This window comes from Clupea harengus, chromosome 17 (genome assembly GCF_900700415.2).
Source record: "Clupea harengus chromosome 17, Ch_v2.0.2, whole genome shotgun sequence".
NCBI classification, from domain to species: Eukaryota; Metazoa; Chordata; class Actinopteri; order Clupeiformes; family Clupeidae; genus Clupea; species Clupea harengus.
The window spans coordinates 7414222-7429729 of NC_045168.1; the positions used below are offsets into that span (position 1 = coordinate 7414222).

Consider the following 15508-nt stretch of genomic DNA (forward strand, 5'->3'; position numbering starts at 1 on the left):
GTGTGGTTGTGTGATGTACATAAGTGCTGTGTTCAGATCCTCCACACTCCTACCTCTTCCAACTCTCTCTCAGCATCAGAGTGTGGGCTTCTAGAGCGCCTTTAAAGCACCAGTGTGCAGGTACAGAAAAGCCCAGACCCAGATCTCTGTCACTACTAGGGCTGCAATGCAGACTTAAAGCAACACTATGCAACAATTTGACACTTTTTGAGGTTAGTTTTTTTTATCAGTAACTACTTTTGGTATTGGTATCATCTTCAAATGTATTTTGATGGAATAGGAAGGACAGATAAACACACCTTTCGTTCTTACTAGCCGTCCAGGCTATACGTTATGTAGTTATGTGGCTGAGTCAGAACACCCCGTGAAAATGTGAAAAAAAAGGCTTCACAGCACATCGCCAACAATATCATCAAAATATGCCAGTCAGCCTATTAGCAGGATCTCTTCAGCACAAACTGGGCTGTCGGGGGTGTTTGCCAGGTGTTTATGCATGCTTTTCAGGTAGGTGGTTCGCTAGTTTTAAACCAAAGTGCCATAAAGCTTCTTAAGGAGCTTAAGAGCAACATAGAATACGGATAGTTGAAAGTAGTCTCTCACTCTATTTTTCTATTTCTCTCACTCTCTTTCTCTTCCTCTATTTCTCTCACTCTCTTTCTCTTCATCTATTTATCTCACTCTTTCTCTTCCTCTATTTCTCTCACTATATTTCTCTTCCCCTCTTTCTCTCACTCTCTTTCTCTTCCTCCATTTCTGTCTTTCTTCTCTGCCTCTTTCCCTAGAAAAGGTGACATGATGTGACATGATTTGCCGTGCTGTTCCCTCCTGCTTCTTGCTTGGGGTGGCAGACAGTTAAGACTACCCACTGTGCCTCTTACCCCCACACACACACACACACACACACACACACACACACACACACACACACACACACACACACACACACACACACACACACACACATATCCAAAAGGTTACACTTGTCACGCATCTCTGCGGCAGGTGCAGACAGTGATAGTTCCCTCCAAAGAGACGGTGTCCAGTTTGTTCTAGCTCCTTATATTCAGGGTCCAGCTTGTGTTCTCAATCACTATTTATTCAGAGTTCTGTTTGTGTTCTATCTCTCTGTGTTGGGTCAGGTAAGAGTCAGATAATGAGCGTTATAATTATAACGAGGAGTGAGCACTGTGTCCAGAATACACATATCTCCTTAATCTTCTCCATTTGTGAGGAACACACACAGTGTCTCTCAATGCATTGGCCTTATTACTTACGTAGGGACGAGTAATAATGTACGTAGTCATTCCTATATGAGCCGTGCTGATAGATTAAATATTTGATTCCACGGAGATGTGTCGGAGTGGATGTGGTGTTGGAGTGAGTCCCTGTGGATGTTATGTCAGGACGTGTCAACGCTGTGTGAGTTTCTCCACTGACAGAGTCAGTCACGCATGTGCTTCAGCGCTACCTACTCATGTTCAGGGGTAACGACACACAGACCTGATCCTGAAACAGCCAGCTGGTAAGAGTAGACTGAGAGAAAGAGAGTCTCAGCATGTGGGATCACACTGAGCTACTTCAGGATTAAGATATCTGCTCTGGCGCCAGGATTAAGATATCTGCCCCGGCGTCTTCATCTTTGATGCTACTGCTGTTGCTGACAGTGAGCTGTCGGAGATAAGCAGCAAGACAAAGAAGAGAGAGAGAGAGAAATAGAGAGAGAAATGATGGAGAAACATGACACAGAACAAGAGAGAGCGAGAGAGTCGTTATCAGTGAGTTTGAAAAAGGCATATTCATTCAACTCTAATTCTCAATTCAGGGAGAGGGAGAGAGACGGAGAGAGAGTGAGTGCAAGAGAGAGAACTGAGACAGAGAAAGAGAGCGAACGATAAAGTGAGAGAGGAATGAGAGAGTTAGAGAGTGAATGAGAGATAAAGAAAAGTGAGAGTGAAAGAGTGAAATGAGACAGAGTGAGAGAAAGATGAGACAGAGGGCAGGTGTGTGTGCTGCCTCTCTCTGCTCCACTCTTAGTCTTTCCACGGGGGCTTTTTGCATCTCGCTTGAGTACGTGTATAGAGTGTGTCAAAACACATTTCAGTCAGTCAGTCACGTCTTTTAAAGCAACAAAATGGGTGGTTGAGGAAGCCGTTCAAACACGTATGCACAGTGTTGCACAGTTGCAAAGATATACCGTTAATCTGTATTTATTTAGTAAAGGTTAGATTGGATACAGCCATTGCAAAGTATACTCTATAGATTTAAAAAGAAGAGTCTGAAGACCAGTACGGGAAATAAATAGCAGAATATAAGACTCAAGGGTATAATCATTTCTTTGACAGGTACATCTGTCATTACCTCCACATTCACTGTGTGTATTTATAGGTACAACATGACAGAGAAACTGAAAAGGCATTAATTGTCTTCTCCTCATGTTAATGAAATCAGGTTCTATTCATAGCTCTGCTGAAACTCTAGAATACTCTTATACATAGGGATTATTTTATGACTCTTATCACGAGTGCTTCGTCATAAAAAAACTCAAAAAATCAGAGCATAGAGATGGTAAATGAAATACTGAGGGCACATGAATAATCAAAGCCGGTGGACTATTTGTTCTGACAAACACACTTAAGTACTAGGGGCTTTCTCTTAATGTCTGCAGCACTTCAACTGTTTGTGTAGGAATTTGACTACAGAGAGGTATATTTATGAGAGATGGAGACTTTGCTTTGATTTACAGTAGCACCAGCACCATCTGTGTTTTGATGGTGGAAAGGATATCTAGTAAGTCACCCATATTAGTCATGCACCATTATGAAGCACCATTTTGTTTGCGTTTGAGGGATGAGAGACAAGGGCAGAAAATAAATTGGGCAGATCTGATTGGTTGAGGTGAAAGAGGCCTGATACACCCACAAATGTACTAACTTCCCACAAACTTAATACAGCACAGACATAGAAATCTGCATTTTTAAACGTAACAATCCCACACATTTAATAACATCCCACAAACATAATAACTAATTTCCCACAAACATCATAATTCTTACGTTTGCAGGAAGTGATTACACTTGTGTGAAAGTTAAAATGTATTAAATCACAAATAAAATGAAATTCTTCGTGTTTGTCAGTTGTCAGTTGTAGAAGTATTTTGTCACAAATCACGCTCACGCTCACGCTCACGCTCACGCTCACGCTCACACTCACACGCAAAATAAGAATAGATGCCTTCTCAATTTTGTAGCTTGGCCTCTCGATGCTCTATCAGTCAAAAAATTAAAGAATCTAAAGACCATATGGTTAGAAGATCTATGGTGATGATTTTTGACAAATGTACTCTAACAACTGACAAAGCAGGAAGAAACTTCCCTATATTTGTGATGTATTACATTTGATGTAATAACATTTTTTAATCTTCTCACAAAGGTAATAACTTCCTGAAAACGCAATAATTATTATGTTTGTAATAATTATTACATTTGTAGGAAATTAGTTATAACGTTTGTGTTAGGCAACAGTTATTACATCTTTTAGTTGTTTTGTTTGTGGGATTATAACATTTAAAAAGTGTTGTACATACATACATATATTACATCTGTGGTTTATTGCATTTGTGGGTGTGAACGGGCCTTTGCTTTTCTTTGGCAGGGCCGCTGCACATAGTTGAACACCACCATTTGTCACAGTTTGTCACTGTTGTAAAAGAATAGGCCACATGCAAGAACTATTCATAAATTACAAACTGAATGGCTCTTAAATGGCTTTTGGAAGGGAGTGATGGGGTTGTGGCATTCAGCAATTTTACTCCGCTGGTCTTTCTGGCACGCACACAATGTCTGGGTGGTCAAGGCCGATTGACCCAAGACATGTAAATCAGCGTTTTGTTCTTCAAAGACAAAATACACCCTATTACACGGGAAGGTGGGGGGCTGTAAACTCCATCAGTCCTACTCTGAAGCTATTCTTATTTTAATGATATATGAATAATTGGACTAATACATTTGATAAATAACCAGTGTTGAGATTACTCTGTTGCCCGTTATGATTCTGAAATTATATATAAACGTGGCAGTGAGATGTGAAATGAGAATTAAAATAGACAGATTAGAGACTATGGCTGAACAGCAGGAACATGTATTCTTCTAGTGTTACTAAGCAATATGTTTGACTTTTACCTCGGCTTGATAAACACAGAAGCTGTGTTGAATGAGGACCTAGACCAAGAACATAACAGGTGGCACACAGTCTCACAAGAGAGCAGGATCACTTATTTTATCTCTCTCTCTCACTCTCTCTTTCTCTCACTCTTTATATATCTCTCTCACTCTCTCTTTCCCTCATTCTTTATATATCTCTCTCGCTCTGTCTTTCTCTCCATTTTCTTTCTCTCGCTCTTTTTCTTACCCTCTCTCCCTCTCTTTCTCTCGCTCTCACTCTTTCTCTTTCCCTCTTGATGTAGGTCTCTCTTGGGGCATTGTGCAGGCCCAACATCACTACACCAAAGTTGCAAGCACTTTTCTCACAGGTTGTCTGGAAGCTAAAACAGGAACACGCTGGATGCCTTGCTGTCTGTGTGCCGCAGGTCTAAATAGACAATGCTTAGCCTTCTCTCTGTCAGTCTGATCCATACTGTCTGTTGTCTTCCCTAGAAGCCTGCAGCGTTACGAATCAGCACCTGACTGTTTGTCTCAAGTGCTGTGCCAGCTAATCTTCGCATCCTCCTTGTAACAACACGTTTGTCTATTTATAGCCTGAGCCATTATTCCCACCACTGTTGGTGCAAATAAGATCCATTACTTGCTTGCTTATCAATAGCAGTTACTAACTCTCCCCCCCCCCCCCCCCCCCCCAGTAAAACGAAGGTGAGCTACTAGGCAACCCTAAGGTTATTTACAGACGTCTGCCGTGGAATACACTCAGACTGCGCCCAAAGAAAGCATGTCAGTTTGACACTGGAGATAGAAATAAAGAACAGTTCCTTTATACTGGATATAGAGCAGCAAGCAAGCTGATACATTTTACAGTGACTGCTGCTCAGTCAGACACAATTGTTCTCATTCTTTGGTAATACTGCTGTGGTATATAACATCATGCTTTCCTCTTTAACAGCAGTGATTTAGTCTCGATGGTCTCTGTAAGGAAAAGTAAACTGTGTAAAGATAATTCTCCACTTCCCCCTCTTGATAGTTTAATCCAGCGCTGTCAGCATGCTTTACTGGAGTGCCCAGCTTGCTCCCTCCTGGCTTGAACTTGATTCAATGTGGCATGCCTCCGCTCAGATGCAGCGTGTTGCCTTTGCACTAGCAAACAAACAAACAAACAAACAAATAGCAGAACAGAAGTGACACAGATTGGTGCTAAATCCAGATACAAATAATCATGAGAGTCAGCTGCTTGCCACATCTAGATTGAGACTACTTGTTCTGAAAGTCAGCTGCCAGCCACATCTAGGTACAAGCTACTTCTTCTTAAAGTTTGAGATGGAAACTCATTGAGTATTCTTTGTGTGTTCAATGTATAGACAGTAAGTACGCAATTGTACGTTATAAATAAATAACTTAACAAGCCCAGGGAGAATAATGAAAAAAAATAGTCGTACTTTCAATCGGGATGCGTTCACATGAGAAATGTTCACTTTTCCTTTTTTGAAAAATGCATTTGTTAGATTTAATTTACATTGGATTTCTAAAAATAAGCCTTTTCCGAGGACCCTTGCAACTTTGAGAATTATTAAAAGTTTTCATCCGTAGTTGGTGAAAGCGGCTCGGGAAGGAGATTATAACTCTCTGAGCAGGGAGCTCGCTCTAAGGCGATGAACTCAAGTCCTTGTCAGTTATTGCTGCCAAATCTGCTTCCATCAACACTTTTCTCTAGTCCATTGTCCTGCGGTGACATTTCAGGCTTTTTAGAAGCTGCAGCCATTGTGGGTGTAGTGACATACATCTTTCCACAGCAGTGTCATTGATGGAGGTACGAGGCTGAGGCACAGAGTAGCCTGAGAAGGTGTGTGTGTGTGTGTGTGTGTGTGTGTGTGTGTGTGTGTAGAAATTAAGCGTGGTAGAGAAGATTAGTCTTCGGGTGGCTCACAGGAATATGTTCTTTTGTTGGCCATAATAGATTGTGCATTGTGAAAGGTAGAAAGATAGAAAGGTCACAGGGAGCTGTGCTAGCTGTCACGCTAGAGGCAAAGCTGTCTTTGTCATCATCCTCCTCTGTTTCTTTCTTTCTTTCTCTTTTTTTTAAACATGGAAGATAAGCTTTCTGCTTACGACATTGTTTATTTATTTATTTGTCTGTTTGTTTTATTTGTACATGTTACATTCATCCTGAGCGTTAGGGTCTGATCTGGGGCATCCACTGTGTTCTGCAGAAACTATTATGAATTCTGCCATTTGATTCTGATTCCAGGGACAACAGATGGAAATTGGTTTGACTGATGACACATTTACATTAATATTTCAAAAGATTATTAATACCCTTACTGAATGAATGAATAAATCCTCAATTTCACTTCTTTCCTCCCTGTATGCTGTACCCTACATTCTTGCAAGACAGAACCACACGGCTTGCATTATTGAACAGATATCAACCACAAAATCCCAGAAATAAGTGCTAGTCTCAGCCTTGTTAATATTGATATTTGACAGACCTGGCTCCAGCCCTTGTTTGCTATAGAGATTGTGGCTCTTTAAATGTGCCGCCAGATAGCTTCCAGTTGAGAGGCTTGGAGCTGTTACTCTGAATGAGTGTTCTTTGAGGCTCCACGAGCTTATGAAATATGGAAGGTGTTGACGCAAGACTTCCCTGAGAAAAATGTAAAATACAGCATGGCCAGTTATTGTTTGTCAATTTAGGTCAGGGAAGGCGAAAACCACTTGATCCTGATAGGAGATGATAGTGAGCTAATGACAAAAGGCACCCCTGTGAAAATGGCTGACTACATTTAATTTTCTGACAGCAGTGGAAAGTTATACGCTGTGGGGAGAGGCGTTGAGGCTTTGGGAATTGTCTGAGGCATGATTTTCTATTCTGTTTCACTCTGGTTTCCATACTGTATGTGGGCAATTCTTCCACCAAAAGACAAACACTACCAAACTAGCCCATGAGTGCAATTGTTACATACAATGTGCATAATCCATTAAGGTGTTTGTTACAAGAGTTTAATCTACACCTTCCATCCAATCAGAATCGTATATTCACCCTGACCATAGCATAGGTCTGTGTGTGCTTAATCACAGATGGAGGTTAATCACTCACATGGCTTGTGGCAAACAGTGGACACACACACACACACACAAACGCATGCACACACAAACGCACGCACACACACACACAAAAATAGCCCATTTATGGCAATTAGTGCCACCTCATGTGAAATTCCCTCCAGCGACGATACAGCCCCCAGGGACTGCTTCAACCTTTGCAGTCTGACTTTGCCGATGGGTTCATGGCCAATTACAAACAGGGCCGAGCCAGCGTTAGTCACAGGCAAAAGTTCCAGGAACCGCGGAGGGTTCTAATCAGCGCTTTAGTACTAGAGAAGTGCGGGAGCTACAGGAACCGCGGAGGGTTCTAATCAGTTCTGTTAGCAGAACGAGAGCTCCAGGAACCGCGCAGTCAAGATGGTGTTGTGAGTGAACCCACACATGATGGGCACCGGGCACCTGTTTGTAATTATGGGTAAGGTAATTATGTCATTAGTAAACTGAATTTTATGTCAGTGTAGTTGAAAATACACACACAAAAACCCAAAGATTTGTGTTGCTTCTGATATTGATTTTTCACTGCACAGCAACTTGTTCCCTTACCATTGTCTCATTTTTTCGAAAGGCATCACGGTGTGTACTGTTCGTGTGTGTGTGTGTGTGTGTGTGTGTGTGTGTGTGTGTGTGTGTGTGTCTGTGTATCCTGTTTGATGTCTGTGGTGCCAGTAAAGGGCCTTGCACTGCCCAGCTGGAGACTCTACAGCACATATGGGCATATGAGAGTGCCCTGCCATCTAAAGCAGAGCCAGGCTCTCTTGTTCGCGGGGCTCCCTTAACTCCAGCTGACAGAGGTGAGCTCCTGGCACAGGGCGAGATGCCAAGACTGCTATGGCTCTCCAGGACTTGTTAGCAGCATGTTCTTTCTCTCTCTCTTGTTTTTTCCCTTCTCCCTCTCTTGTTCTTCTTCTCTGTTCTTGTTTTTCTAACTCCCTGATTCTCCCTTAGTCTCTGTGTGTGTGTGTTGGTGTGTGTGTGTGTGTGTGTTTGTGTGTCACCATGTGACCTAATTCTTCATGGGTGAGGCTGCTCTGGCAAGCTAAAGCTGCAGCCATCTTACTTTCAAGCTTTCCTAAGAATCCAGCACTGGTTAGGTCAACGCACCTAACTTCTTCCTAAGATGACATCAACCATAGCAATTTATAGTTTAGTAATTTATAATGCTCAGCCATCATATGTGTTTATCATCTTATCATATACCTGTCAGTCTACCTTATATAACCAATGCTTACAAAACCGACACACATACACACACGCACACACACACACACACACACACATATGTTTATACATACACACATACCCACATGCATACATGAATGCAGTCAGTCAGACACACACACACACGCACACAAATACGCACACACACACACACATATGTTAATGCATACACACATACCCACATACATGCATACACAGGCTTATGGTGACCTGTCACATCTATGCAGCATGCATGAACAGACAGGCCTGTGTGTGGCCATGCCTTTGCTGTCCCTGCCGTCTGCCGTCCCTCCTCCTCTCTTCCACCGGCACAGGGGCGCCCCCAGGTGCCCCCAGCCACACCGAAGGGGGGCTTGTAGTTGGTTACTATTTTCGGCATGAGCAGTCAATCACACAGTGTGGCTGAGGGGCACAGTATCTTCAAATAGCAACGGAAAATGTGAATATAAACATGGAAAGCGGTGTGGTGACAGAGGAAGGTTTTGTCTGCATCCACACTCAGACATGACATGTTGGCACAATGAAAGCCTGCTAAAAAAAGGGTGGACCCAATGGAATCGCCTGTGCCGAAAACATAGGAAGGAGAAGTCTGCCACCGCTGTAGCTCTTTCGGAGTTTCGTGTAACTTTGGGGACAGCTGCTCAGGACGACGTTTTTATCTGCCACCTCCCCCAAAGCAATTTCCAGCGCAAAGTAAACCAATTAGTGTCAGCACACACACACACACACACACACACACACACACACACACACACAGCTGCACACGTCTCTGGAGAGGCTGCCAAAGAGCTCGTTTGTCTCTGTAGTGTGTAATTGTTTTTTGCAAGATTTTAGCATTCTTGCACACAAGTAGCTCTTGCCAAATTAATCAAAGTGTGTGAGATGGAGGCCACCCAAAATGATCTACACCAATAAGCAGACGGACGCCATGTACTGACACTTCATTACGACAATCAACATCCCAAGCCCATCAAGAGACTCCCAGACCCCAAATATGTTGTTCCACACCAGTGACAGTGGATTACATAGACACAGCTTGCTTCCATCTCATGTCTCATCACAGAGACGGAGAACACGACGCCTCTGTCTCCCACCTCTCCTCCAGGACTGAGTCTGCACCTGATGTCAATAACAGGAAAAATAAGAGGCAGAGAATATATGTACAAAGCTGTGGCACTGAAGTTTTCTTCACACATCTTTGCTCTACACCCTTCTTGTAAAGGATTTAAAGTAGCCGTGGCTGTCGGTGTCCCTACAGCCACCTATAATGCCTATATTAATAAATACCCTGCAATTTCCTTTCCAGCTGAAACTCCTGTGTGTCCCTGGATATACATAACCTTCAGCGTAGCTCATGATGTGCCTTTAATGTGTGCAGAGGAGAGCGTGGCGCTTAGCGACACCACAGGGTGAGGGCAGGAGCTCGGGACGGGGCTCAGAGAGATGAAAAGCAGCGGTTTTGAAGAATCGGAGTTGCTGTGGCATATTAAAGGCGAGCACGAGGGTTTTAAACTGAAAGAGTCTCGCAGGAGTAAAAACACCCCTCTGAATATTTCAGCGAGCCGCAGCCCTTCGACAGCGAGGCGAGCGAGCGGGCGCCGGGTGGTTTAATGAGCGGTGGCCTTGTTCTGCCACCGAACATCCACAACGATGACAGAGCGAGCGTGCGGGCGGGCAGGCGGGTGCGTGTTCATTCGCTTGTCTTTCGCCCATCTCTGTTCCCTCAAAGCCTGTGCCCTTTTTCTCATCTGCCTGCTGATACACCGCTAGACCTTAGAAGCCAGAGACAGCGATCCATATTTCTCATCGATCCCTGATGGGCCTGCCATGAGACGCTTGTCGGAGAGTTTGCCAGAATCTTCCTCGCCCCTCATCCGTCAGTTTCCATATCTGACAGCCTCCAGATTAAAGAGAAACCTGCCTGTTTTACTTCAAATGACTCCAGGATATTGAAGGTTACTTCAAGTTTAGGAAGACAAAAGGGAATGTCTTTAGCTCAGGGCAAATCTCATCTGTGATCCATACAAATAAGCCTGAGCCTTTTTTTTGCCCTTGTCTAGCGCTTTTGATGAATCCGTTTGAAAATGGGACTGAGCGTAGGTGGGCTATATTATAACCTGGAGGTTGAAAATCAATGGCAGAATTACATTTAAAAACTACCAAAATCAAGGCACATTCTCAATCATTCATTTTGCCATAATATGAAAGGCAAAAAAAAACATCCAAGTCAGGCCAGTATTTACGAATGACATTTATGGGTGATGTCATTAGGTTCTTGAGGCAATCGTATTTCTTTGATTATAGTTCTATTGATTTTGTCATTTATACTTGCACTGCTGTTGCTGAGGTATTTAAACTGCAAAAATAATCGGATAAACTTTATTACATAAAAACATGAATACTGCATCGATAGGCTCCATTGATAGACTGAAGCTCCATATTGATGCTTTGTTGGTGATATTTCTTAATGTGTCTATTTTTGTGTGTTGTTTTTGTGTAATCTGTGTAGTCTTGTGGGTATTTTGTAAAGCCATGTGTACTCTCATCCTGGTCTAAAAATAACCTCTTCACAGAGGACAGGGGCTCTGGTGGTCCCAACCCCGCCCGCACCAAAACAAGCGTCCTCGTGTGGAAACATAGAGGGGGGAAATGGGGCCTGTAGATCAAAGGGAGGCTGTGGTGTATTTACCATCCAAACTATGTGTAGAATGAGAGGTCCTGGCAAGGTCAATACAAAGATGAAGAGAGAGATATAGAGAGAGAGTGGTGGTGGTGGGGGCCAGTGAGAGAATGAGAGAGAGAGAGAGAGAGAGAGAGATGTATAGACAGACAGTAAGTGAAACAGGGTTAGGGATGGAGGTACATCCTGTCTGATTTCAGACGGTTTGCTTTCAGGCTCTCTTCCATCAGGTGGTATTGGGTGCAAAGAGTACTGGCTTTAAGTGAGGCTAAATTAGGCTATATGGAGCACAGGCTTTAATCTAGTTCATTTTGTGCAACAATCTACATGGACATGATCCGTCTGCATGATCACACAGTGGCTTTGCTTTGATGTTGAACCCTTGCACACGGTACACGAGGACAGAAGGTTTTGTGAGGACAGAACTTGGGCGAAATATAAGTGAGAGAGTTTGGTTAATGATCCCTGTAACTCACCATCCCAGTGCACAGCATGTCCAATGACGCGTGCGGAGAGTTGAAAAATATGCGCTACATTAACGCTTTTATTGCTTCTGACACCCAAGTCATAATATCTGGGGGATATGATACACTTGTGCAGTGACTCACGTATATGTGCAGAGGCCTCGGCTCAGCAAGCCTGGCTTCTGTGGAGATACTAGGAGTCTACACCATTTTGTCTTCTATTCAAGGTTGTAATAAGCAGCTAAATGCCACGACAGGTGATGTGTTTTTCTCCACAAGAAATTACACCTCTATAGATTTATTGACATGTTGTGAAAGTGCACTTAAATGCCAGACACTATCGGGATGCCTAAAAAAAAAAAAAAAGATATATCTGGTGTTTATTTTTACTGTCTCCCATCCATAGCCACTGAAAATGTCCAATTAAATTCAGTTTGATTCATATAAGATGTCTAATTATATATACACAGCACCGGTGTACTTCTGCTCAGTATTTTCATTCGTCAGAGTCATTTTTTTTTTAATACATCAAGAGTGAGAATAGGCGGGGGTACCTATACTTGCTAATTTGACACAAAACAGGGCACAATGAAGCATAAATGGGTGGAGCAATTAATGTTGCAATGAAATAATTATTTATCAGCCAATCACAATGATTCAACCATACCTTAGTCATATGCAAAAGTTTGGGCACCCCTGATAATCTCCATTACTTTCATCTATAAATTGTTGGGCGTTTGGATCAGGAACTTATTTGTCATATATATAATACTTCATGGACACAGTGATATTTTAGCAGTGAAATAAGGTTTATTTGATAAACAGAAAATGCCATATGCATCATAAGAGAATTAGACAGGTGCATACATTTGGGCACCCCAACAGAAAAATCACATTAATTTACATTTAGTCATTTAGCAGACGCTTTTATCCAAAGCGACTTACAAGGATGTATACACATTTTACATATACACTGATGGCACACTGCACATCAGGAGCAATTAGGGGTTCAGTGTCTTGCTCAAGGACGCTTCGACAGGGAATCGAACTAGCAACCTTCTGATTACTAAACGACTTCTCTACCCCCGTACCACTGTCGCCCCATCTTTAATCATTAATATTTAGTAGAGCCTCCTTTTGCAAAAATAACAGCTGATGAGTGTCGGAATTCTGGATTAAGGTATTTTGGACCATTCTTCCTTACAATACATCTCCAGTTCAGTAAGGTTTGATGGGTGCCTAGCGTGGACAGCCCGTTTTAAGTCACCCCATAGATTTTCAATTATATTCAAGTCTGGCGACTCGGATGGCCATTCCAGAACATTGTAGTTCCAAATAGCTCTAGCTTTGTCTCATCAGTCCACAGCACTTTGTTCCAAAATGAGCCTGGCTTGTTCAAATGTAGTTTTGCATACCTCAAGCGAGCCTGTTTGTGGCGTGTGTGCAGAAAAGGCTTCTTCCGCATCACTCTCCCATACAGCTGTTCTCTGTGCAATGTGCGCTGAATGGTCGAGGAATGCACAGTGACACCATCTGCAGCAAGATGACCTTGCAGGTCTTTGGAGGTGGTCTGAGGATTGTCCTTGACCATTCTGACCATTCTTCGCCTTTGCCTCTCCGATATTTTTCTTGGCCTGCCACTTCTGGCCTTAACAAGAACTGTGCCTGTTGCCTTCCATTTCTTAATAACATTCCTCACAGTGGAAACTGATAGCTGAAACCTCCGGGATAACTTTTTGTAGCCTTCCCCTAAACCATACTGCTGGACAATCTTTGTTTTTAGATCATTCGATAGCTGTTTTGATGCCCCCATTTTGCCACTGTTCAGAGGAGAATCAAAGAGAAGCACAACTTGCAATTGGCTACCTTAAATACCTTTTCTAATGATTGGATGCACCTTTCTATGGAATTGAAGGCTTAACGAGTTAATCAGACTAATTATATGTTGCGGTTAATCAGCATTTAGTAGGTACAGGTATTCAAATCAACAAAATGATTAGGGTGCCCAAACTTTTGCACAGCCTATTTTTCACATTTGATTTAATTTCACACAACTAAATACTGCTACACTAAATATCTTTGTCTGGAAAACACCCCAGCACTCAGTGTTAACTAGAAAATGAATATTACACAACTGTGATCTTTTTTTTTCAACTTTTGCATATGACTGTATTGACGTTCACAAAGAACAGAGCCAACAACAAATTTCCATTTGCAGACACAGCAGTTTACACCAGAGGAGATGGAGGTCTTTCTTTGAAGGAACTCATTTATACTTACAGTAGAACTCCAACGACTGTGCGGTTGACACACCCCAGCATTGCGTGACCCACTCATGTTTGCGCTTAGGATCCTGCTAATATTATGAAATTAGCAAAATGATTTTGCCAATTATTGAAGTAGCTTTAGGTCTTGCGCGGCAGATTTTGCATGTTACCAGCTGCATTACCCATCATTGAAATTATGGCCCGCTGAGTGTTTTATAAAGACTTCACTTAAAAAATATGCTTACGGTACTGTTATGTGAATACTCCGTCCTCCATACTCCGTCCTCTGTCCTCCATACTCTGTCCTCTGTCCTCTATACTTCATCCTCCATCCTGTCCTCTCTGCCCCCCCCCCCCCCCACACCCCTCTGCACCAATCCCCACTTTCTCTCCTGCCTCACTGAACCCTGGAGGAGTGTCTTCAGAGTGTTTTTAATGTGTGTGCTTGTGTCTACGTGTGTTTGTGTGTGAGTATGCGTGTGTGTTCGACTGTTTGTGCACACATGCACACATGTGTATTTGTATGTGTGTGAGTGTTTGCGCATGTGTGTGTGTGTGTGTGTGCCTTTTTTGACTGTTGATTTTGCCAGCGGGGGAAAGAGCTGTTTCATAATGTTAAAGCACTCTGGAGATGTGAGGCCTCACATGATTGTGTGGAATAGCAAATAGATTATAATAAAGATAACAGTCTTTATTATACATTTATATATTATTATGTATTATACTGTTAAAGATAACAGTCTTTATTATACTTTATACGTATTTATTTGTTTATTGCCATAAAATGACTGCATTGCTTGGAGTGCTTTGGGTACAACTTTAATTAGCTTTAATCTGTGGGCCACTGATGACTACTTTAGTCTGCTCTAAATGAGAGCAATAAGGATTGCAGATACTGCATCACAGTCATTATTGGCTAGAGTGCTGAGTCATATGAAAAGATTATGACTGCACTAATGGTCAGCATGGCCAGTGTCGGTTGGGTTTATAGACTCTGCCATCGTCAATCAGTATCCAACGCACACACAGAACAGGAACCAGATATCAGGGTGCTCTGATCTTGAGGCCAAAAGCTCCACCATGGTGCTCTCAAAACCTCTGTAGCATGACAGAGTTGCATTCACTTCACTGACTCACCTGTCTGCAGTACAGCAGCACTCCATTCCCTCACCTGTCTATGCACAGCAACAGTGTTCTCCTAACTCACCTGCCTATGCACAGCAACAGTGTTCTCCTAACTCACCTCTCTATGCACAGCAACAGTGTTCTCCTAACTCACCTGTCTATGCACAGCAACAGTGTTCTCCTAACTCACCTCTCTATGCACAGCAACAGTGTTCTCCTAACTCACCTGTCTATGCACAGCAACAGTGTTCTCCTAACTCACCTGTCTATGCACAGCAACAGTGTTCTCCTAACTCACCTCTCTATGCACAGCAACAGTGTTCTCCTAACTCACCTGTCTATGCACAGCAACAGTGTTCTCCTAACCACCTGCCTATGCACAGCAACAGTGTTCTCCTAACTCACCTGCCTATGCACAGCAACAGTGTTCTCCTAACCACCTGCCTATGCACAGCAACAGTGTTCTCCTAACTCACCTGTCTATGC

The 15508-nt window shown here is 42.8% G+C and overlaps 1 protein-coding gene across 2 annotated transcripts in view; it reads left to right on the forward strand.

The window, feature by feature from the left end:
* kcnh2b (potassium voltage-gated channel, subfamily H (eag-related), member 2b) overlaps positions 1-15508 on the forward strand; it is a 55412-nt gene that overhangs the window by 23139 nt on the left and 16765 nt on the right. The gene's annotated exons all lie outside the window — the stretch shown is intronic.